Raw genomic sequence first — 24654 nt, 5'->3', positions numbered from 1 at the left:
TCTCCATCCATCTACGGCACCAGAAATAAGTGGAGTACCACTCCTTCCTGTTATGAGCACAGTACCAGTCCAATCGCGATCTTGGACAGAAGCTGATGGACCTCCTCCAAGAGGATGGGGTCTGGTGGCCAGTGGGCAACCTGAGGGCCATGGTCCGGAAGGTGCTGAAGGAATGGGAGGAAATACCCTGTAGGATTACCTTTAAGGCCAAAGCATTGGATGTGGTCCTTCACTATTCCTGGCAGAACAGGGAAAGTCTACTCCCCACTACTGGTGCAAGTCATATCTGGTCACTGAGATTTTGCACCCTGGGGCACTTCCGTGATGCTGGCTGTGGCTGTGCAACCCCTAAGGGCAATCTACCTCGACCTCACTGGAAGTGTCTGCCCTGCATACTATCCAGGGCAAATGGACCACAGCCTAGCATAGACAGTGGAGGGACAAAAACTCATGCCTTGAAACGCTGACTGCGCAGAGGGCTGTTGTATGACAAGCCCCAAAGAATTAACCGTTGCCTTCGATGATTGGACCTTCTGGAAGAGTGTCATCAGCCTTGGCTCCAAAAAGGTTCTGGTCATTAAAGGGCATGTCCAACAGCTTGGCCTGAACATCGGACACAAACCCTAATGTCCTCAACTAAGAGTGGTGTCTGAACACAGTGCTCGTGGCCATGGATCTTCCCACACAGTCTGCAGTGTCCAGTCTGATTGCAACATCTTGCATGCCACCTCTTTAGCATCAGAGATTAAGGAAAGGAAACGGTACCTCATCTCTGCTTCTGGAATGTATTTAGCCACATTTGCCACAGCCACTCACAGGCTGAAGGAGAATTTCACCATGGTGCAGGAGACATTCCCAGTGTGCAGGACTCTCCCTCTACATGCGTCAAACCTCATACTTTCCTTGTCCAACCGGTCAAGTGGCACAGCGAGTAGAGCGCTCGCTTTGACATCCGTGCAGAGCCTGCTAACGCAGGTTTGAATCCCGGCGTGGCCAAACTCAGCCTTTCATCCACCCGAGGTCGATAAATGAGCACCCCACCCCATACCTGAGGGTTTGTAGCGCCATATAACTGCCAAATTATTATTATTATTATTATTAGGGATGGCAAGGTAGAGGTCTTCTTGCTAGCCGTCATGGCCTGAACCACCAGACTCTCTGCAGAACCATGGGAGGAGAAAAGCATCAGGTCTGATAGAGCAGGACAGTTTTTCTTAAGCAGTGTCCTGTCCACTGCCATAACAGAGGCACGTTTCTCACACACCTCCAGTATGGGGGGCACCACTGCCACATTGAAGGGCAGGATTGTCTCCTTCTTGGGGGCATCTTCAAGTATGTTGCATAGTTTGTACTGAACCATAGACCTCAACAGATCTAAAACCCCCAGCCATCAAATGCTGGAAGGAGGCTTGAGACTTTCCTAGGGGTGAAAGTTGGCAAAATGTCCATCTCCGTGGCGGTATCAAGGCCACTGGTGACCTGCAAGTCCTCAGCCAGTCCCATCAAATCCTCACCTTCCCCGTAGAAGTCCCTCACCTCCCTAGAACACAGAGATTCTAGTCCATAAGTTACGTGGTCACCCTCCTCCTCATAGATGTCATAGATATTTGACATGAAGGTGCCCATAGGGAGTGGGGCATAATCCTGTGGAGCCGCAGTGTCAATGACTTTGTTTGGTGCTGACAATGTCGACGATGAAGTCAGAGCTGGGGCCGGGCCCAGGGGCAAAGATGTCCAACATCTTCAGGAGGAAGTTCTCTCATTACTCTGGGGTGGAGGATTGGGTGGGATGAAGGCCGGTCTTATAGCAGATTTCATATCAGGCGGAAAGCATTGTTAGCGCCCCCCCCCGCTACCATCAAAAATGACAACCAAAAAATGGCATGTTACAAATGTTGTAAATAGGGCACTTGATAAAGAACTAGATGGAAATACAAATGCAATAGAAAATGCATACATTAGATATTAGGTGACAAGCATCACTTGTGACATAAACAGTCTTCCGTCCAATGCTCAATTCTGGACTTCCGGTTCTGGGCAATGTCATACTGTGCGCACGTGACTGGCCGTAACATCCACATATTAGGGTCTTCTGGTAATCCTTCAAGATGGCAAATGCAACCTAGTTAGGTTGTTGTCTAGTGAACTGATACAGCACAGAGTATTAATCTCTTCTATCATTAGTGACTTCATATGGCGCAGAGTGTGTCTACTCTGTCAGCAATCACTTTGTATATACAGCGTTTACAAGCAGGGTAACATGGTGATGGCATGGGATGGGATGGGTGTTTTGAATACTGCGTGTGAATGTCTCACCAGCTACAGGGTGCTTGAACAATCACGGATTGGTCAGCGGATCCCTACCATATCCCATGAACTCCTGAGAGCCTATCCCCATGGCGGGCCGGGGAGGAGGGCTTGTCTTGTGAGATGACCTGTGCATGGCTGTGCACCACTGGAGGTGATGCTGTCTACCCCATCTGATCAAAGCCCTCCCTCCCCATGCATCACCAGGTGTCACTCCCAAATGCCTGCATCACTGAATGCATAGAACCCAGATATTATAGGGGCACGGATGAGGAATAGGTTTGCTGTATGTGCCTGTGCAAACTTTCAACTTGAATTTTTCAACCTAGCCAGTGCTGCTGCCTCCCCGGCCAATTCTGTCTTGTTTAGTGCGACAGAAAAAGGTCTGAACAGACAGTCAAAGAAGCGCATTGGCCTTAAGCATCTGATGACAACTATTTGTTAAAAGAAATCCTAGTGCTGGACAATGGCTGCCCTTGTAACATGGAGTCACGCATTCCTTGTATATATATTTGCGTTTTATTTTGTTGGGGTTTGCAGTGCTACTGTTGTGCATGCTCCTGAAACTCTTTACGGGAAGTATCCCAAAAGGGCCCACAGAGGTTGCTATTTCCGGACCTCTCTATTGAACATGGCTAGGCAAACAGTAGATGACGGAATGACTTACATAAATCAAATATAAATGCATACATACAGCTATCCGCAATTCTGCATGTAAGACTGGAATTTTCATCTCACAGCTGGTCAGCAAAGATAGCTGAAACAAGCTGTCCAGCCGTGGTCCGCACCCAACCTCAGCCCGCTGCCCGCCCCTCGACAACCACAGTCATGCTGCCGGCGCCTGCTTACCTTACCTGCAGCTCGCTCCTGGTTGGTAGTCGTCCTTCCTCTGACTGCCCGGGACAACGTGCTCTCTGGCCCTGCACCAGCAGCTGTAGGGGCAGTTCGGAGCCTAACCCTGTGCTAGGAACAGCGGAGACTCTGGGCGCAGCGTGGGGGTGTGTGTAACCCCAGGACCGTTATTATGCCATCTTGGTTGGTTGGCACCTGCAGTGTCAGCTGGGCCCGTACAACACAAGGGTCAGAGTGTCTACTGGGCTCGGCCTCAGGCTCTGGACGCCTGCCTATGTCCTGGCTGGGACTCGATTTCTGATAATTACGAGCGTGCCAACTGACACAGGGTCACTCACAGGCTGCCCAATTAATCAACCCCATGTGTCACATGCACCCAGGCCTGGTACCTGCCTGGCTGTGAAAGCAGCAAATGTTGGTATTTAGCCGAAGCTGCTTAGCAATACACTGCACATTATAAAAATCAACGTGGCTGCCTTGTGCCAGTCAGTGGGCCAGTGGCCATTGGCCCGCCAGCACGGTTGCAGTGTCACTCAGTCACTTAAACGTATGGTACTACTGCAAAACAGTGAAAGATAATTTTTTCACACTAACTTTTTTTTTGGGGAGATTCAGACTCACGTGCTGCCTCCCCCCCCCCCCCCCAGAGGCCGACATGTCACTGACGTCAGGCAGGTGCCTGATCTGCCTGACTCAAAGACCGGCTCTGGGTGGGAAAAGGTATTGGCTGTTCATGAGAGTACCTAGAGTGGTAGATCTCCTTCTTCAAAGAGGAAGAAGGTCAGTGCAAGGTCTCACTTGGGGAGTGGGACCACCTCCGATGCTTCTTCTTCTTATCCTTCTCCTTGCACAGAGTGCCCTTTTCTTCAGAGTGTCAGTCCGTGCTGTGTGACCTCAAATGAGACTGCAGAGCCACACCCTTCACCTTGTGGACAAAGGTGAAGAGTTTCTCCCCCCTTTCCCGGAGGGCTTTCGGTGCATGGACTGTCACAACCCGCAATCCTGGGTTCTGTGTTCCTCGCCCAAGCAATACAAAAAGATCTGGTGTGGATCTAAGACCATCTGTCAGTCAAAGTCCACAAATGGCTTGAAGCCTGAGGCCCACGATGGTGTATGATTGGCATATAGAAAGAATTTAATCTTGAGGAGCAGGTTCCCAATTAGTTAACAGAGTGTGTGGAAAAATGGAACTGAGGTACGGGCAGAGCGCCTCAATATATACTGGCCCTGAAGTCATGTCTGGTGCAGGGTGCATTGTGACATTGGGCGGGGCAGAAGAACAGTTGCTCTGGTATAGGGATATCATAAATGAGGAATCAGTAAGAGGAAAGAATCCATTAGAAAAAAAGTGTTTAATGTAACAAGTACTAGAACCAGTATTTTATTTTCCAAATGGTATTGTATGAACAAATGTGCAGCACTGGATATACAGTAGATCAGTGATACTCATATGCTGTGCTTTAAGAGGGATCAGGAATCAAGAGGGAGTCCTAACAAGTCATGAGCAGTGATTTATTTGAGGGTGTGTCCTAAGGACAGAGCTGGTTACCAAGGAAAGGATCATGGCTTACTAGAAGTGTTGGTAAGTAGGAGAGGTAGGACTGGGCGGTTTGTTGTGCATGGTTTGGAAGTGAGGGAGGTGAGAGGTTAATATTGTGGGTGTGGGAGCTATTGATGGAGGGACAGGTGTGGGTAAGGGGCTAGGTGTCAAGGCAGGAAAGACTGAGATGGTGTAAAATAACAGCGTTAGGCTGAAAAGGGATAGCCATGGTTGGTGTGGAGGGGTATTTGCTGGGTGCTAAGAGGGAGAGTGCCGGTGCTTTGGTGGAGGGAGGGCCACAGATTTTGCCTTTCCTTATGCAAGAATGTATTGATTCGATTCTTACCCAGGTGTGAATGATTATCTTCAAATCTTACGTGTTGAAAGGCAACCATGTGTGTGCTCAGAAGAAGAGGTAGTCAAGACTTCTTGTCAGTGGCTTCAAAGTTGACCCGCTAGTACCACTGATGTTGCTGCTCGAAAGTTACCAAATGTTGGAATGGTACCTATGCCATATCACCTGGGCAAGGTTTCTCTAATCAATAATTACTAACTCAGCTGAAATGGTTTTCAGTGGGAAGTTCAGCAATGCCAGACAGACGCTTTTCTTACCATTAATGCATGCATTGAGCCAGGGATGGCGGGTCTTTCAAGAGTGAACATGACACAGAGGTTGAAGACAAGGGTCTCAAGTGGTGGTGTGTGAGCTCAAACTCGGGATCGGTGTTAGGCAAGGATGATCTGTGGTCTGTCCAAAAGTGGAGCTGGGGTCGGGGTTATAGTCAACATCTATCCTTTGATGCTCTTCAATCACATGCAGCTGTAGGGTGGTTACAGACCCTCTTCCCCATGCTATTCGCCATCCCATCGAGACAGCTCTCTATTGCGCACTCTTGACGTTCCAGTATTCTGAATATCCTCCTAAGCTTCTTCCACTCTGATGCCAGTCAGCGCCAAGCAGCCAAGGTGGCAAATGTGGGGGTTTGGTCCATTCCCATGTTCTTTAGCATAATTCCTGATGTGGGCATTTGACACACCTTGGTCCTGATCTTGTCCTCCACCCTTAATTCAACATCTGAGTGCCCTCCGATTGCATGGTGCTGAGCGGAGGGACTTAAGGAATTCATTTTTAACACCCCTTAGGTCGCCCATAAGGGGAGGGCTTTTAAAGTCCCACTGCACTGCAGCCTACATACGATCAGTTCCTTCAAAGTCCCACTTTTAAGGGTCAAGTAGAAGACCATCTTCTGGATGGTGCCAGTGACCAGTCCATCAAGTAGCAGGTATTACTTAAAATTATTGACAAAATCAAGTAAACACAGTAAGACATGTGCTGATTGGTGGATTGAGAAACGTGGGAGAAACTATGAATATGCTACTCAGTGCCTGTAACTGTCCATGTTGGATTAACTCCGGAACAGACATAATATTTACAATACCCTTACTACCACACTTTTTAACGCAAAAACAATTTGCACTTCTACATTGCTTGTTTAACGTATCCTTTTAATGCTGCTCGTTTATAAAATGGTGGTGCCAATTTCAGCATATGGATTAATGCTCCTTTGATGATCAGCTACATTGCACAAAACAAAGTATGTCGGTGTTCTAGATCCAATCCCTGGCACACAATGGTGACATATCTGAAGCATATCCTTATTACGGACCGTTTGCTTTTCAAAGATTGTGTGCAATGACTGCTGTGCCCGTAGGTACTCATATATAGCTCCCATTGCAGCATGTGACATTCCAAGACATAGGAGAGAGACAAGAATTTGTGGAGACAAGCATGTACACTATTTTCAAGGTTACTGTCAGAGGTCCTACACATTTGTGAGCATGAAATAATAAAGCCTAAACTAATGTGAGGTTAGTTTGCCTTAGTGCAACTGAAATTTGCAAGGGGTAATCCTGGGGCTAATACATATATTAGGCTTTTCATTCAGGTTTTCATTAAATTCATCTGGTAGGAAAGGTTCGCTTCTCTGACTGAATATGTACATCATATAAATGGATCCCTGACAGTGGAACCGGATAATGGCCCATGTGTTCTCTATATCATTTGCCCAATGAAGGTTTGTACAAAATGATTGAGCTGAAATATGTTGGACATTGTTTGTTGTTATAACACAGACAAACAGATGGAAATGCACAGTTCGAAGGACGTGCTGAATTCCATGTTCATCTACAGGTTGAATATAGCTGTCATACTTTTGTCACAGTCCTACATTAGTCATATTTGAACAAACACTGATCCTTCACCTTAGCTATTTAGTATCTCATGTGTCAGTGTGATATCATTTGGGTTAAATGTATTGAACAATGTATTGGACAAATTCTTATTAACTTACAATATAATTGTACATTTTAAACTAAATGCATCAATTTCCATTAGCACCCGGGAAGGTGGGAGCAACCAATCAGGTTACTCGGACTGCGGGCTGAATCTACCAATCCAAGCCTGTCGTCTGAGCAACCTTATGGATGCTTCCCCCACCCCACTATCTTACCGCCACCCTCCATTCCTTTAATGTTACATTTCCCAATCCCTCCCACCCCCACTTAACAGTTTTTCAGTGGTGGCTTCCAGCTCTGTGGCTGCCATCTTGCGTAAGTATTTTGTATGAATGAACAGCGTCCTGTGAGGTGTCCCGTTAATTCATTCAACAACATTGCTGTCAGCACCCCGGCGTACCGGTTTGGCAACCCACGGTGCATATAGCAATAATACCCAATTCGGCCCGCTGGTTTGGGTATTATTGCTATATTATGAGGAATACTGTATTTGCTCATTCATTTTTTGAGAAGTAGATTCGTATTCAAACTTCCTAGCCTAATTAGAGATTGGCACAGCCCCCCCTCCCTCTCTCACATTCTCTCTCTTTCGCCCTCTCTCTCTTTCTCTCTCTCTCTCTTTGGGTGATCCATCAGTTTTACTGTATTCTGGACCCTGGCCATGGCAATGAGCGATTCACTATAGAACATGCTTTATGTTTTCACAAATGAAACTTTACTCAATTGACTTTAAATTGAAGGGGCATAATGATCAGCACTGATGTCCATTGATAAAAGTAATGTATTATATTAGTACTAAAAAGTTTTTCAATGGGTAGGGATTGACTGCACATTCTTGGAACCCTTGACATAGGAAGATCTGTGTTCACATTATATTTGGTCAAACAAATACATCTTTTGTATCCATTGCCCAATCATATACTGTAATACACACTTATCTGTGTTTACTGTTTGCCAATATAGGTTTCTTGTTGACTTCCTGTGTAGTTTTCTTTTTTATATTCTTTTTTTTCTCCAAAACCATGTCAAATAAACAACAGTGCAGTATTACTTATATCTTAATGAAAATATAATATACAACACAAGTAAGTATTCATAGATTATTTTAACTGTATATTTAGGTCATTAATACTCATATGGATATTTTTAAGTCTATGTAAATTCCCAATAATAATACGATTGCTCAACAAGCAACTTCATCATATGGAGTAATGTACCCTCCAATTCCTTAAATTCCATCTTATCATTGCACATAATCACTTCCACACCAACATTACCAATGGAAACACTCTCAGAATAAAAATAAATCACATTCAAAACCCATCCTCAGCAAATCCTGGTCATATTTGTAGACCACATCAGCTATAATTGGTGAAATAAAATGTACCAAAGCCCAGTTAACCGCATCCTCCTCCTCCGGCATTTGTTTTTAACCTAAACGTTGTGAAATACAATGAATTTACTGCAGTATATTTTGTCTTTTAAAGAACGGACTGGTCTTGGTTCAAAATAGTTCTGTAAACAGCAGTTTAATTCCAGACTTTTTTGATTTGCAACTGTCATTTCAAGGCAAAGGTTCACTCCTCTTATATCTTATGCTAATAGTCATATCGTCCACATCATCACAAATCACATCATCTTCATCGACTCCTGTAGGCCTCATCAGCATACCACTACTGGACTGTAAAGAGTCCTTGGCAGAACATGTCACCAGTGCTGTTTTTTTCCCAGCCAGCTCCTCATGCTCATCATCCATAACCAAGCTACCATCCGAATCCAAAGGAACTTACTTCCTCACACATTGAGTTCAGTGAACGTTTATCCAACTTTCGAATCCAATTATACTTTTGGCCCAGTTGTATGATTACGTTATTGAGCTTCTTTTTTCCACTGGTATTAGCTGGTCTTACCGAGTCATACCCATTGGAAGTAGATATCCATGCAACATGATCTGCCACCGCCAGAGCACTAGAACTCACAGACTTTTTTTAAATAGAGGGACCACGCTTCAATAGACTTTTCCCTTTATTTAGTTTCTTATTTCATTTGTTTCTTCTCCACCCTCTTCTTTAACAGTGTTAGATCTTTGTGAAGTGTTACCACAACTATCTCCATTTCCTTTCCCAACAAAACAGTAACTGCGTCAATCTCCTCCATTTCAATTTCAAGAGGAGCGTCCAAAGGAGCAGGCATCTCTGCCAATGCAGAATTGTTCAAATAGACTACCTCATCCAATTCACCTCCACATTTAAATGCTGCTTCTCCAGTTGGAACACTGTTATCTATAATAACATCCACAATTCTTGCCACTGTTTTGCACAAATCATTTTGTTTATGAAACATCGCCATGCATCGTGTAAAAAGGGATTTAACAATCACAAGAGTTTCTTCATGCTCCCCTCTAGCAGACTCAGATTGACAGGATAAATAACTAATACCCTGCTCATTCCTCAAGTCATCAGAGATTTTCACTAAATCAGGTGACTACTACAGATTAAATCCAATTCCATTACTAGCCAAATCAGAATGATCAATAAATCGATTGATTATAACTCAACCCACAGACTCGCGTTGGCGACTGTACCATTGGTTGAGTAGGGAGCTATTGTGAGCGGCGACAGAAGTAGAATTATCACCATTCAATGGAATTGATTGTTTGGCTGGTTCATGCACAGATAAAGAATAAAGACCTCTTCTCAATGGCAGTTCGCGTTAGCAGGTGCACTTGCATCATTAAAACTGGTAGGTGCATTCGGGAAAGTATTAGTTATCTTGCCATTGTCTAGTATCGCTGCTATTACTGTCAGTGGATTTTCAGCTGCAACAACCGGGGACATTTCCACCCTACCCAAAGGGGCTTTACTTGTGTCACATCATTTTTTTCGACTGCATTCTAACCAAAGTGTTAGAATTAGCACCGCCTCTACTGCGTAGCGAGTAGCCCTTGTTTTTACCAGGCATCAATGAAAATCAAGCAACTTACTTACCCCTGTACAACTCGCAGCTTGCTGTCCATTACCTTTCTGCACTTGACGAGGCAACTGCACCATGCGCAAGCGTGGTGCGTGCTCCAATCTCCTTTTGTACTCAAGCTACTAATTACTTTCAGCTGCCACCAACAGAGAATTTTCCAACGCCGTGAAGCTCTGGGCCACCAGTATGGTCTGCCTGTCTGCACTTGGCAAGGCACTTGTACAATGTGTGCATGCATTGTTTTCTCCAATCTCCTTTCATACCAATTACTTTCAGTTGCCACCAACAGAGAATTTTCCAACTCTGTTAAGCTGCAGACCACAGGTAGGGTCTGCCTGTCTTCACTTGGCGAGGCACTTGCACTATGTGTGCTCTGTGCATGCTCCAATCTCCTTTTGCACTTGAGCTTCTAATTACTTTCAGCTGCCACCAACAGAGACTTTTCCAACGCTGTTAAGCTGCGGGCCACAGGTTGGGTCTGCCTGTCGGCACTAGGCGAGGCACTTGCACAATGTGTCTGGATGTTAGATGCATGTTCATATCTCTTTTGTTTCACAGGGTTGAAAATACTTTTTGAGCATGTACATAGGCTAACAGTTGGTGTATCTGTTCTTCCTGGTTTTGTCATCCTTGCTTTAAGCCAGTTTACAGGATACATACACTCTTTCTATTTTTGATTGTTTTGCTAAACCCAGTAATTCCAATTTTCAATGAATTTAGTCACTCAATAAAATGCGTGCCACTGGGCCATTAGTTTCTTTTCATTGTCAAACAATAAGACCAGTTGATGACGTCCTACTCTGAATATTTGCAGGAAACATCTTTATTATCTAAAAATGTTTGCTTCTTCTAAGCCTTCTTAAAATTCTCCATGACCAGCTGTATATGTTGTACCAACTTGGCCAAGTTAGGACACATATTTTATAGGCCCTCCCATGCATTTCGGGTTGCATCGTAAACATGGTGTTGATCTAATACATTTACCAACTTGAATGGGAAGAAACCAGTAGACATATTACCCTCTTGCAGCCTACAACGGTGGGTTGGCATCATGACCTTCATAGGGATAGAGAGGTTATTGGATACATTATTTTCTCCGGCATCATTGCATCTCTGGGCTACCAATCATTTCATTTGTGCTTTATTATTGCCTGCCTCAAACTTCTCCAAGATTAAGTAGGTTAGTGCCCACATTTCCCCTGAAGTACTCATCAGTTTCACCTGGCAAAATATTCAGGACTGAGTTCCTATTAAATTCATTATTGATCTAATGAAGAGACCTCTCCAGAAGAACTCTTTTGTCTTTGACAATCCGTTTTTTCTTCAAACTCGAGGTACAGCAATGGATTCAGTGTTTGCTCCAAGCTTAGCCATTCTATGTATGGCAACTTTCTAAGATGAATTAATCATGTCCATGGATAATCCTTTCTATACCAACATAAAGATCTGGAATTCCTACATTGCCAGTATTGTCTTCATATGGGAGGGTACCAATGAGAGCCTTATGCAATGTCTTCAATGGGTCAATGAACGCGATGGGTATTTCCAATTCACTATTAAATATAACACTAAACACATCAACTTTTTGGATTTAGTCATTGAGAATGAGTATGGCACTCTAGCATGTTCACATGTTCAATTTACAAGAAACCAAGTGACTGCAACACCATTTTACACTTCAACAGTTTCCACCCGCAAAGCTTGAAAGGGAATCATGCTTATGGACAGTTCTTGTGACTACACCTCATCTGCACCTCATTGGCTGACTACCACTACAATGACATCAACCTTGATGAACATCTAAGGCTAGAGGGTACCCAAAGTAACTTATCAGCAATTCGGCAAAAAGAACCCAGTATACCCCAAGAGAAACGTTCCTCACTCCAAAAGTCCCTACAAGGCCACTGGAGAACATGACATGTGTCTTTACTCACTGTCCAAATACGGCAGATGTTAATAAAATGATCAAGAAATACTGTCTGTTGGTCCAACTAAGTAGGCCATGCGAACCAATTCCATTGTTCGCCCTGAAAAGATCAAAGAAGGGACCAGGTAGTACACTCCCAATTCATGAAAGAAGGCACCAGAATTTCACCTTGGGGCTTACGTCCAATTAGTGTTCACTTTCCCTGTGGTTCATGCACAGTACACAAGTACACCAAGAAAATCAACTCCTTCAATGATGGTGGCAAACTGTGGGGGCTGATGAACATGATCAATTACAATACATTGAAGGTTGTATACTGCATTGAGTGCCCATGTGGCCTCAAGTATGTGGTCCAAACCATGAGGGCAGCCCACATGCGTATCTCGGAACACAGCTCGAGGATTTGTTGAAAAAATATTTCAGCACATCTTGTTTCACACTTTTTAGAATTCCAGCATTCACCTAATGACTTCAGTTGGTGGATTACGGTTGTAGTGAAATCTGCAATCGCCAATCAATAAATTCTACTCCAGAAAGAAGCATAATTGATCTATACATTACATACTGGCCTCAACAAACAGCTAATTCCACCTCCATAAAAAAATCCTGCTTCTCAAGCCTTATTCTGTGAAGCAGTTTTTCCCCACTCAGGCCATTATATCACTATTTCATATTGAGTAGTCAGGTGACCATCTGTGTTCTTCATTAAAACGTTATGCTGTAATCCAGGTGCTTTAAATTTACTTCCTTAGAGCCATACTATTACTCCTGTGATTATTCTCCCCCAGACATAAGTAGACCTATATGGCTTTTTTATTCTAGTGTTTAGGTCACTTCCTTTATTTTGGCTTTAAGCTACATGTGATAGGTTTCTACTGATTCAACATGAGATAGTTCTCATTATTTTCATTGCACTCCCAGAAATCTGCTTTACATCAATGTCTTCAGGTTTACTTTGACGTCACTGCATTGTGATGTGATGATATCATCATGGTATCTACAGGGATACGTTAGGCCATTGCATATTACGCTAGTGTTTTCTCCTTGCATCTCTCGACGCATTCGGTCTCTCAGCGGGGCCAGTTCTGCCCTCGCTGGGCTGTACTACATAGACAGTCAGGTAAGATTGGCAGCCCCCTTGGATTATATCCTTGCAGGTTGCGCAGGGGTCAGGTAGAGGGCCCTTTAGCATATTTAGATAATCACCTGGTGTTTTGTGTTCTTTTTCTTTACAGAAAAGGACTAGCACTCAAACTATCTGCAATTGATCAGTACACCCTCTCCATCACTCGAGTAAGATACTGCACTGCTCGCTTTAAGTATGAATGTGATTCAGCCATTCATCTTTTTTCCTCTTGTTCCTCTATCAGCATGGGTAGCCAACTTGGACATACAGTTCTCTTTTTGTCATCACACAGATACCCACGCTCAGGCTCTATTTTAATCAACATTTTTATGCATCTATATTTGACCTGGTCCCTCAACAGTGTCCAGCTAGTTTGTAGACTCATCATGAGTGCTTTCACCTGTGGATGAAAGTTGTTAATCAATGTATATGTATTTTTAAGGGTACATATCATTGCACATTATTCTCACATTGATAGCGTTTTATACACAGTGTGTGTTTACTTATTGGTCCTGATGAAGGCGTTCAATCCAGTCATATCGCCGAAATGTATTGCATATGTCGACCCTGATACTGCAATCTATCACTCAATGCATATTTTTTATTTAATAATAAACAACACCCGGGTGCCCTGTATAAACAGGAGAGAAGGGACAACAATATGCAAAAACACACATTTCTCCAGAAAATAAACCTACGTACATAATTAAAGCTTGTCTGTACTTGGATACCTTGTGTTCATTTTAGATCAATTTCATATCTACACACTTAGTTTTAGTTCAGATTAATTTTGTATTAACAGTGGTCAGCTGACACATGTTATGACCCCTCTTGGTCCTTTTCAAGGCTACGGTTTGCTGGTTTTTGCCACGTCTTTGGAGGGTGGTATGTAAGTATTTTACATTGGGGCTGTTTGCTGTGAGGCGGTTTTGCATCAATGTGTTTGTTTCCCCCGAAAATTGAGATTGAGTCTCTGGGTTTAAGAAAGTACGATCAGTCACCTGTATGCTGACCTAATATTCATCATATTTCAGATAGCCATTAGTTGTCCAGAACCACTGTGGGTCCAGATTACTTTTGTTGTAATATAATTTTTATAATGGGTTTGGTCATTTTGGTGCAGGGGATATCTTGGGCTTCTCACTGGGTGATAATGGTTTGGTGTAAAGTGACTTGGTCTACATTCAAAGTGCTGTGGTGTCATTTACACTGGTGTGTGTTGTATGTGTTTGTTGTGGGTCATAGTTTTATTCATTTTTGGTTTTCTTGCAAATATTGAACCTGGCAGACAACAATGCCCAAGGTTGGAGGGTGTTTTCTTATTGATTGAAGTCCCCGGTTGTCATTTCTGCCCTGAAGAAGACTGTTTCTGTGGTAGTCAAAGAGCCAGAACTTACATTGGCAATTTATTGCCCTGTGGACTGTATAGTAATAGAAGCCAATTTTAATTGGGACATACACTCTTGCACTTTAGGGGCATCCTGCTGGCTGCACCATCTGAGTCCACAATATGTGAGTGGACAGTACCTCAGATGTGGACCATAGGTCTCAGGCAAACTTTATGAACATTGAATTCAGTGCATTATTAACTGTTATCATACTGTTTACATCTAGCTACTGCTTCATGTACACACACCATTGGTTTGTTCGTGTTACATGTATGTAATGTCTTGTATTTGTTGTTTCACGTTTATGAATCTAAAGTAATTTTAAATGTAGATCTTGAGTTTTTGTAATAAATGTTCATAACTTTGTAATTTATTTTTTTCCATCTGCCGGGTGATTTTGTTAATATTATTGGTTGTTGTCCTCCTCTGTTCCACGTACCTAGAACAATATAAGTGAGTACACACAGCATTTATATGTGTACTGGGAAGTGTTATATATTAATTATATACATATGTTTATGTTCAGGAGAAATTTGTGTTTTTGCATATTTTTCATTTAATGCATGTCCAATTAATTTGATCATATCATTTGTTTGTTTGGAATTATGCTCAGTTGGACTCTTTTAATTTATTTTACAGACATTGAATCCAAAGCAGTGTTGCTTCGAATTGCACATGTATAGATGTTAGGAAACAATGAATTCATGAGTTTTTTCAGTTTGGTATATTGGACCTAGTGATATTGTCTTATATATGTATTGTTGTACCTGTGTTTGCTTTACTGTATGCTTTTGTACATGTCATTTATATGTTCATGTTACATTAATAAGAAAACGTTTTGTTTCATTTGAGAATGAATAAATTCCTCCAAATTGTGATGTGTATTGATGCAAGAAGTACATGAGAGATAGTTCAAATTGTTATTTTTCTATTTCTATGATTGCCGTAGTATAACCAATTAGGCTGTTCATTGACCAATATGTTTTTCGAAATACTATTGCCAAAAATTCCTTATGGAAAAATGTTCTGTGTTTTTCAGTTCATCCCCAGTTCCCATGTAAATTCAAGCGTGGGCATTCCATAGGCAAGTACTCATCAAGCAGTGCCTACAGATTCAAAATTAGGAAAGAAACACTCCTTCTACACACCCTGCAACGCCAATTTAGAGGAGCAGCTGTATATATCTGCAGGCGAACCCGCCCACTACCTCTCCTATATTGGAGACATGAGACTGTGCCATGTTTTACACCAGCCGTTGTACCAATACTGCAGCAAGTGTTTGGAAGAAGATACCCATTAAGAGAACCTTATCGAATGTACCCCCGAAGTGACAACAACCTGCAGGATGAAGTCCCTGAAGGAATATGAGAAAGAGCAAAGCAGAGGAGCTAGTGACATCATGAGAAAGTGCATGACGCCTTGAGATAGTTGCTGAAGATGATGTATGGATTCTACAGGGTCAATGATGAAGTAAGGATCGAGTGAACTCTCAAGTATTAAGAAGATTACAAGCACAGGAAGTACTGCAGAGAAGAACCGTTCAATAAATGTATAGACGCTGAAACGCAAGTTAGATTAAGTCATCTTAGAAGCTGGCTATGAGCAGTGAATAGTAGAAGGCAGGCAAAGCCGCCATTGTACAGAAAATGGACATTGGACATTGATATCATGAAGCCAGAACCCATGAAGCGGGAATGGAAAACCTTGTTGCAGCAAGAATAATAGGCTCATGGAGCTGCATGGCGAGGCTGCTTGGCTTGGAGTCAAGATTCAAGAAGCGAGGTCAGCTATCTATTCTGAAGAAGAACGAGTATGCGGATGATGAACCTTCTCACGTTAAGCTACAAGAAAGAACACAAAGGATATGATATGATAGTTTAATTATAAAGTGCCTATACACAATGTGTTTCAAAGTGCTTACCAAGCTTTAATTCATTTAGAGCATTTAAAAGCTGCAAAATGGACCAAATCGTGGTCTCCTGTCATGTGAGCCAAGGATGTAAATAGAGCTTGAACTTGGAGTTCCAGACACGATAGTGAGTGCCCTCATTCCTGTGCATTTTCAAAGACAAGGATAAACTGCAAGGCCAAGTACAAAGACAATTTCATGGCAGAATGCATGGACAATGAGAGATGCTGGGCTAATTGGGTGGTGGGGTAATTCAATGCCCTATCTCCTTACACCTTGCACCATTCAGTAAAATTACATTTAAGTACTATGAATGTCACGATAAAGCAGTGAAAAGTATATCACATATGTGATGTCAAGTGCCTATATACCAGCCAAAACAGTATTCGTTCTCCTCAACCACCTCTCCAAACAGGAAACCATACAATGATGGCTGATCACTATGCACCTAGCTGGATATAGCCCCCAACATGGCCCATCGGCCATATCCTGTGACTTCATCATAGACAGCAATGTCTCCTTTCAGCAGCACATCAACAAGAAATCCCAGACTGAGTGGCACCAGATCATGCAGCTCTGCAAGATTGAGCTCTTCCACCTTCCACAGGGCCTCTGGACCGTGATACATTCTCTCATTATTGCATAAATGAATGTGAGTAACACTCTGTTCTCTGGAATCCCTATGGCACACACAGCTCCCCTCAAAGCAGTCCATCATGCTGCAGCGCACCTCATCACCAGCTCTAAATAAATATGACTGCATCCCTTCCATCCTGCAGGATCTTCACTGGCTCTCTCTCCCTGCCAGGATCATTTTCAAAATTACCCGTATCACCTACAAGGCAACGACCACCCAGACAATCACCTACATTGCAGAAAAACCTAACACCTTCGGTGTTGCATGCTCCTCCAGGATGGAAACTAACCTAGCCTGCAAGGAAAAGACTAGGAAAGAGTCCGTCTCCTGCTGCGCCCCAGCATACTGGATCACCATCCTGGTGGCAATCAGGGACTCTCCAACTCCAACTTCTTCTGCAGTTCAGGAGTTCAGGGAAGAACTGAACATATCTAAGGACTACCGATAATCCCCCCCCCTGTTCTACCAACAGTCCCGACCCATTGTAAATTGTCCTACTATTCCTTGAATTATTGAACAGCGCTCCCTTGCTCGTGTGGAAATACAACAACATACTGTGCAAAAGCATATCAAACTGCAATTGTAAAAATGTAATGCTTCGAGATGGCATTTTGATCAATGCAAAACATCAGGGTGATGTCAGAATTCCAAGTGTTTGTTGTATATTTACAGGGACATAGAATCAACCCTTTTGCCAATAAGCAAGCTTCAATACAGAACATGCCTGACAGCCAAAGCATGACCAGCTAACAATACAGAATTCTCCTAAATGCCCACATATTTAACTGATTGACTCGTAATCAAGTGTCATAATGACAGAACAAAACCTCAATTTCGTGATGTGTAGTCCAAAGCGGTAAACAGCAGGTCTAGTCTGTACTTAACATTACAAATGCTCTTTTATTAAATTAAAGCCCTCATCAAGATGTGTAGTTCTGAATCCAGGGATCGACCTAACAGTTAATCAACATGTTGAATGTGTATATACTCATACTTAAGGCAGTTTAAACCAGGTGGAATCCTGCCAAACAGAATCAGCAGTGAAAAGGAGCTCAGTGGTCAGCAGTCGAGGACAAGACCAATGCAACCTAAAGAAAATAGAGAACAAATATATTTGATATTTGTTCATGTTAATGAGACAGAATAAGAGCACAGGAAAAGCCGAGCCTTATTGAAAGATGCTTTGTGAGGGAGTGCGTAGGTAATATAGTCAGAGTGGGTTTGCCAGTGGATAGCATGAATAGTGAATGCTCTCTATAAGCAAGCTAACATGTGTTGGATTTCAAATGAACAAGCAGACCTCCACAGACTGGTACGTATGACTCGTATTAGGACAAAGCTACAATTGTCATGCTGTCACATGCTCGATTATTAGTAAATTGATTTTGAATATTGATTCGATAATGTGCTACAATTCTTTTGTACAGTTAACTATGAGGTAGCTAGATAAGTGTAGTCTCTGTGGCCTCTACAGAGAGGCCTGTGCTGACTAGAGAAATCTATAGCCCTAATATATCTGTGGGTGACCCTTCTTACAAAACTGGGTTTAATACTGATATGTGTTTAAGAGCACTTTCAGCTACAGGCATATGCAAGGGTGTTATGAGTAAATGTTATCACGTTACAATAACTTTAAAACAATAAGTTCAATTATATTTTAAAGAATATACATTTATTAGACAATTAAGGGGTCGATTCATGGAATTAATGTGCGCTGAAAATTCCTGCGCAGAGGGGCCAAAACTTGCGATTCGCAGTAAAAGTGCGAAAATCGCAGTGCAAGTGCGAAAATCGCAGGGAAACCAGCGCACATCGATTCATGGAAGTCCCTGCGCGAGAAAAACATTGGATGTGCGCTGAAAAAGTGTGCCGCGCACGCTGGCGCACAGGTCACCCAACAGCATGCGCCACGTCCACTGCGAAATCGCACATGGCACGGCACACATCACAAAAGTAGGCGGAAAACGGGGCGTAACACTCGGAATGGGGAACAACGCGTGAAAATATTGGCGTCACGGGGGAAGTACAGGAGGCAAGTGCGTGGAACGCCCACACGCTCGCCTACAACCCGTATTCATGGAATCGAATAGGGCAAACCAGTGCACGGTCAAAGACGCGCACAGGGCCAAACAAGTACGCCACAAGAAAGCAGGCGGTAGCGTCCCTGCGCCTGAAAAAAATGTGCGCCAAAATGTGTGCTAACAAAAAGCACCCATATACAGCCATGATGAATGGTCCATACAGTGGCCCTCTAGGACAAATGAGGTGCAAAGGGGTACCGACAAACACGGACACCCGCTGTGTGAAAAATAGCGTGTGCATGTGTTCCTAGGTGCGCAGGAAGTTTCACACGCGATTGGCCTGGGTACGTGTACTTCGGGTGCGCGGGAAGTTCCACACGCGATTGGCCTGGGTACATGTACTTCGGGGTGCACGGGAAGTTCCACACGCGATTAGCCTGGGTACGTGTACTACGGGGTGCGCGGGAAGTTCCACACGCGATTAGCCTGGGTATGTGTGTTTCGGGGTGCGCGGGAAGTTCCACACGCGATTGGCCTGGGTACGTGTACTTCGGGATGCGCGGGAAGTTCCACACGCGATTGGCCTGGGTACGTGTACTTCGGGTGCGCAGGAAGTTCCACACGTGATTGGCCTGGGTACGTGTATTCCGAGGTGCGCGGGAAGATTCACACGTGATTTCAGCATGGTACGTGTATTTCGGTGGTGCTGGGGAATGCTACACATGATTTGGCCGTGTGGGTCCTCCCAGGTGTTCCCTCTACACCCTCCACGGCCCCTGCAGGCAGCCCACACCACAGGGGACTACCCTGCACCCCTGCTCATGTCCCACAGGCAACCCATCCACCATGGCCATGCCCCCCAGCCAACCCACATGTCACCTTGCACTACTGATCACCAACACATGTCTCCCAGCACCCCCACCCCCCAGCATCCAGGGGCACCCTCCACTAGGCCCCCACACATGTCTCTCACCACCCCCACCCCCCAGCAGTGCAGGGCACCCTCCACCAGGCCCCCACACATGTCTCCCACCACCCCCACCCCCCAGCAGTGCAGGGGCAGCCTCCACCAGGCCCCCACTCATGTCTCCCATCACGCCCACCCCCCAGCAGTGCAGGGGCAGCCTCCACCAGGCCCCCACTCATGTCTCCCACCACCCCCACCCCCCAGCATACAGGGGCACCCTCCACCAGGCCCCCACTCATGTCCAACTCATGTCTCCCTGCACCCCCACACCTCAGCAGTGCAGGGGCAGCCTCCACCAGGCCCCCACTCATGTCTCCCACCAGCCCCACCCCCCAGCATCCAGGGCCACCCTCCACCAGGCCCCTACTCATGTCCAACTCATGTCTCCCACCATCCCCACCCCCCAGCAGTGCAGGGGCAGCCTCCACCAGGCCCCCACTCATGTCTCCCACCACCCCCACCCCCCAGCATCCAGGGGCACCCTCCACCAGGCCCCCACTCATGTCCAACTCATGTCTCCCACCACCCCCACCCCCCAGCAGTGCAGGGCACCCTCCACCATGCCCCCACTCATGTCCCCCTGCACCCCCACACCCCCAGTAGTGCAGGGGCAGCCTCCACCAGGCCCCCACTCATGTCTCCCATCACCCCCACCCCCAGCAGTGCAGGGCACCCTCCACCAGGCCCCCACTCATGTCCCCCTGCACCCCCAGCAGTGCAGGGCACCCTCCACCAGGCCCCCACACATGTCTCCCACCACCCCCACCCCCCAGCATCCAGGAGCACCCTCCACCAGGCCCCCACTCATGTCCAACTCATGTCTCCCTGCACCCCCACCCCCCAGCAGTGCAGGGGCAGCCTCCACCAGGCCCCCACTCATGTCTCCCACCACCCCCACCCCCCAGCAGTGCAGGGGCAGCCTCCACCAGGCCCCCACTCATGTCTCCCATCACCCCACCCCCAGCAGTGCAGGAGCAGCCTCCACAGGCCCCCACTCATGTCTCCCACCACCCCCACCCCCCAGCATCCAGGGGCACCCTCCACCAGGCCCCCACTCATGTCCAACTCATGTCTCCCACCACCCCCACCCCCCAGCAGTGCAGGGCACCCTCCACCATGCCCCCACTCATGTCCCCCTGCACCCCCACCCCCCAGCAGTGCAGGGGCAGCCTCCACCAGGCCCCCACTCATGTCCCCCTGCACCCCCACCCCCCAGCCGTGCGATTTGCCTGGGTACGTATATTCCTGGGGTGCGCGGGTAGTCTCCCATGCAATACCATCAGGGTACATGTATTATGGGTCCGCGTGAACTTCCACACGCGATACCAGCAGGCTACGTGTATTACGGGGTTCGCGGGAAGTTCCACACGCGATTGCCCTGGGTACGTGTTTTTCGGGGTGCGCGTGAACTTCCACACGTGACTGGGCCTGTGAGAGTGGGGTACGTGTATTCCAGGGGTGGGTGGGAATATTTACTCGCGACTGGGCCTGGGAGAGCGTGTTACGTGTATTTCTGGGGTGGGCGGGAAGATTCACACGTTCGCCTACAACACGCCGAAAAATAAATGGTCCAATCCTGACACACGTACGCCAGCATGAAGCAGGCGTACGTCGACCCGCGCAGCATAAAAGTGTGCGCAAACAACAAACAAGCTCAGACGCCAGGATGAATATACCGTTCCTAGCAGCAGTGGTCGTGGGTTACCAAAGGAGGAGGAGGAGGAGGATAGCGAGGGCCCGAATTTTCACTCCCAGAACCAGCCTTTTTGGGATGCCTGATGACCAGGTGTATGGGAGGTACAGGTTTCCACCACACATAATACTGGACCTGGTCAGTGAGTGGGAGGATGACCTCACATCACCCACCCTGTGCTCCCAAGCACTCAGCCCCCTGGAGAAGGTCCTCAATGTACTGCACTTCTTGGCCACAGGATCATTTCAGCGGACAAGTGCCATAGTAGGTGGGGTGTCACAGGCCACGCAGTCACGCTGCCCACACCAGGTCTTGAACATCATCACTGCACGCCCATCAGTCCGTAGGCACATATACCTGCCAGGACACCTGCAGAAAGGCAGGCTGCCGCCCTTGTAATGCCAAGGGAATCATCACCTTAGTATATGCCAACTATCCAGGGTCCATCCACGACAGCTTCATTTACCGAATGTCTACCCTAAGCCGGGACCTAGAAGCTGGGCGGCATGGCGATACATGGCTGCTTGGTGAGTATGAATGCCACTGCACATGCATGCATGTCAGATGCAGAGTTATGTCACTACCCCACTAATGATACCCATCACCTCCTCACCAGGGGACAGTGCCTACCCTCTGATCACCCACATGATGACGCCAATTCGGAACCCCATCACGCCTCCCGAGGTAAAATACAACACAGCCCATATTGCAACCCTGGCATAGTGGAGCGCACATTCAGAGTGCTCAAGTCACGCTTTCGCTCCCTTGACCGTTCTGGCAGGCAGCTGTTATATGCGCCCCCAGTAGTGTGCAGGATCATAGTGGCAGCATGTGTCCTGCACAATGTTGCAACACGCCGGGGCCTGGCTGTGGACATGGTGGTGCCCCCACATACCCAACCACATGCACGCCCGCTGCGCATGGGAGGGGAAAGGTCACGGGGTGAGGCAGCCCGTACGCAGCTGGTGGCTAATTACTTCACATAGAAATCACACCCCTGTGGAGTGCACACAGCCCTGGCACATACCATCTGATAAGCAATGATGACTCGACCTGACAATTATGACGAACAAAGGGACAGTCAACTGTCAGAACCATAGCAGCCTGAGATTGTTCATGTGGAAGTGTCACAATGTGTGCATCCCTACCTACACAAACACCACCAATGCAGTGTCATCAAAAGACACACTTCCATGCTGCAGAAATGAATACCCACTTGCAAAATACTACATGAGAACAGTGCCATGTCACCCAACCCCTCCCCGGCACGGCCACACAACACACCATGGCATGTCATGCAATGTGAGAGCAAACAAAGTAATCCCCACAACATGCCCCAAGTGTCACCAGCTACAGTGTCCCTAATGGAAACATGGCCACACATGAAATGCTCACAGTAATGCAGGACCTACAACACACATTACCAAATACTTACCAAGAATACCAATCACCTACACAACCTCCAACCTACCTTAAACATGACATTACAGACTTAAACATTTGCTAGCCTCACTACCTGATGATGCCAGCACTTCGAACACTTCCAAGTATGCAGTGTTAGCACCACGCAAGAGTGTAGGTGCACTGCTTACAACATGGACTCCAGTTCCAAGGTGGACCGCCTTGTGAAGACATTAGAAATGGACCTGCGAATTAGGAGGATGAGATGGATGCAGAGGCACATATCAATACACCATGCAGTGTACAATACAACAACAATATGCACTATGAATGTATACACAGTATTGACTACAGACTGCCCACACATCGAATGGGAGTCCAACGTCACCATATACGTCAATGTCACTTGGGCACACCCTTTGCAACCCCATGGAAACGGGAAGCAGGAGGGGTGTGTGTCACACAAACCCAAGCATCTGAACCAAATTCATGACAGGCCTGCATGTGCCCAGCCACAATACAGCGTATGCCAACGGGAGCCACACAAGGCAACACACTGTCCAAAAAAAAAAGAAAATAAAAAAATCAAAAATGGCCATTAATGGGCCCGGGGGGGTGGGGGAGGCCACCCAGGAGGTCCGAGGACAGGGTGCACACCAAGACCCACCTGTGTGGATCTTGTGAACAAAAAAACACCTCCATGGGCTCATGGCCTACATGGCTACCCTATTGTGGGAGAATCACTGCTGTCGCTCTCCTCACCCTCTGCAGCTGCATCAGGAGGTGGTGGCACTATGGGAGGCAGCCCACACAAAGCCCTAGTCTGTTCCTCCATGGCAGCAAGCATGCGGGTGTGGTAGGTCTCGTTCTGGAGGATAATTGTGCGTAGGTCCCCATGCAACAACTCACAGAATGCCCGGACCTCCGCCCTAGTTGCCTGCATCACAGCTGAGAGCGTACGTGTGAGACGCTCCAGCTGCTGTTCTGTCCTTCTGTTTGTTGAAGCCTCGAGCTCAACAAGAGTCGTCCTGAGGTGAAGGAGTTCCACCCTCAGGGCTTCCCTGTGGCCTTGGGACTCTATGGAAATGGCTTCCCGCAGAGTCTCCAGTGCCGCCCGCCTGTCCCTGTTGGGCGCCAACATGTCCTCCCTGTGAGACTGGCAGATGGAGTCTGTTGCCTGCTGTAGTCACTCCATCAGCCTTTCGGGGGGGACAATGGAAGTGGCCACCCTATCCATGGCCTGAGCCATCATCTCTGATGATGCTGCCTGTTGGGTTGCCATACCATATATGGATTGCTCCCATGTGGTATTGCCAGGTGGCGTACGGCCACCACGTCGGCGGGCACCACACCTGTCTGGGGCAAGGCGAACTGCGCCTTGCTGTGCCGGAACTGTCTGAGGCTGCAGGACTGCATTCCCCCTCTGATCTGCTGGCCCAGCAACAGGATCAGATGTTGCGGAGTGTGACCCTGCATCCGTAACCACCAAAGGCGTACCTGCCAACACTGACATCCCCATTGAGGGTTCTAACCCTGGTGCAGGTGGGTCGGACAGAACAGAATCCCTCCCAGGAACACTCACCTGCGACGGCACATAGGTCTCATCATCCGAATCGAC

Source organism: Ambystoma mexicanum, chromosome 4q (genome assembly GCF_040938575.1).
Source record: "Ambystoma mexicanum isolate Mex_15411 chromosome 4q, UKY_AmexF1_1, whole genome shotgun sequence".
Lineage (NCBI taxonomy): Eukaryota > Metazoa > Chordata > Amphibia > Caudata > Ambystomatidae > Ambystoma > Ambystoma mexicanum.
This window is presented reverse-complemented; position numbering follows the sequence as displayed.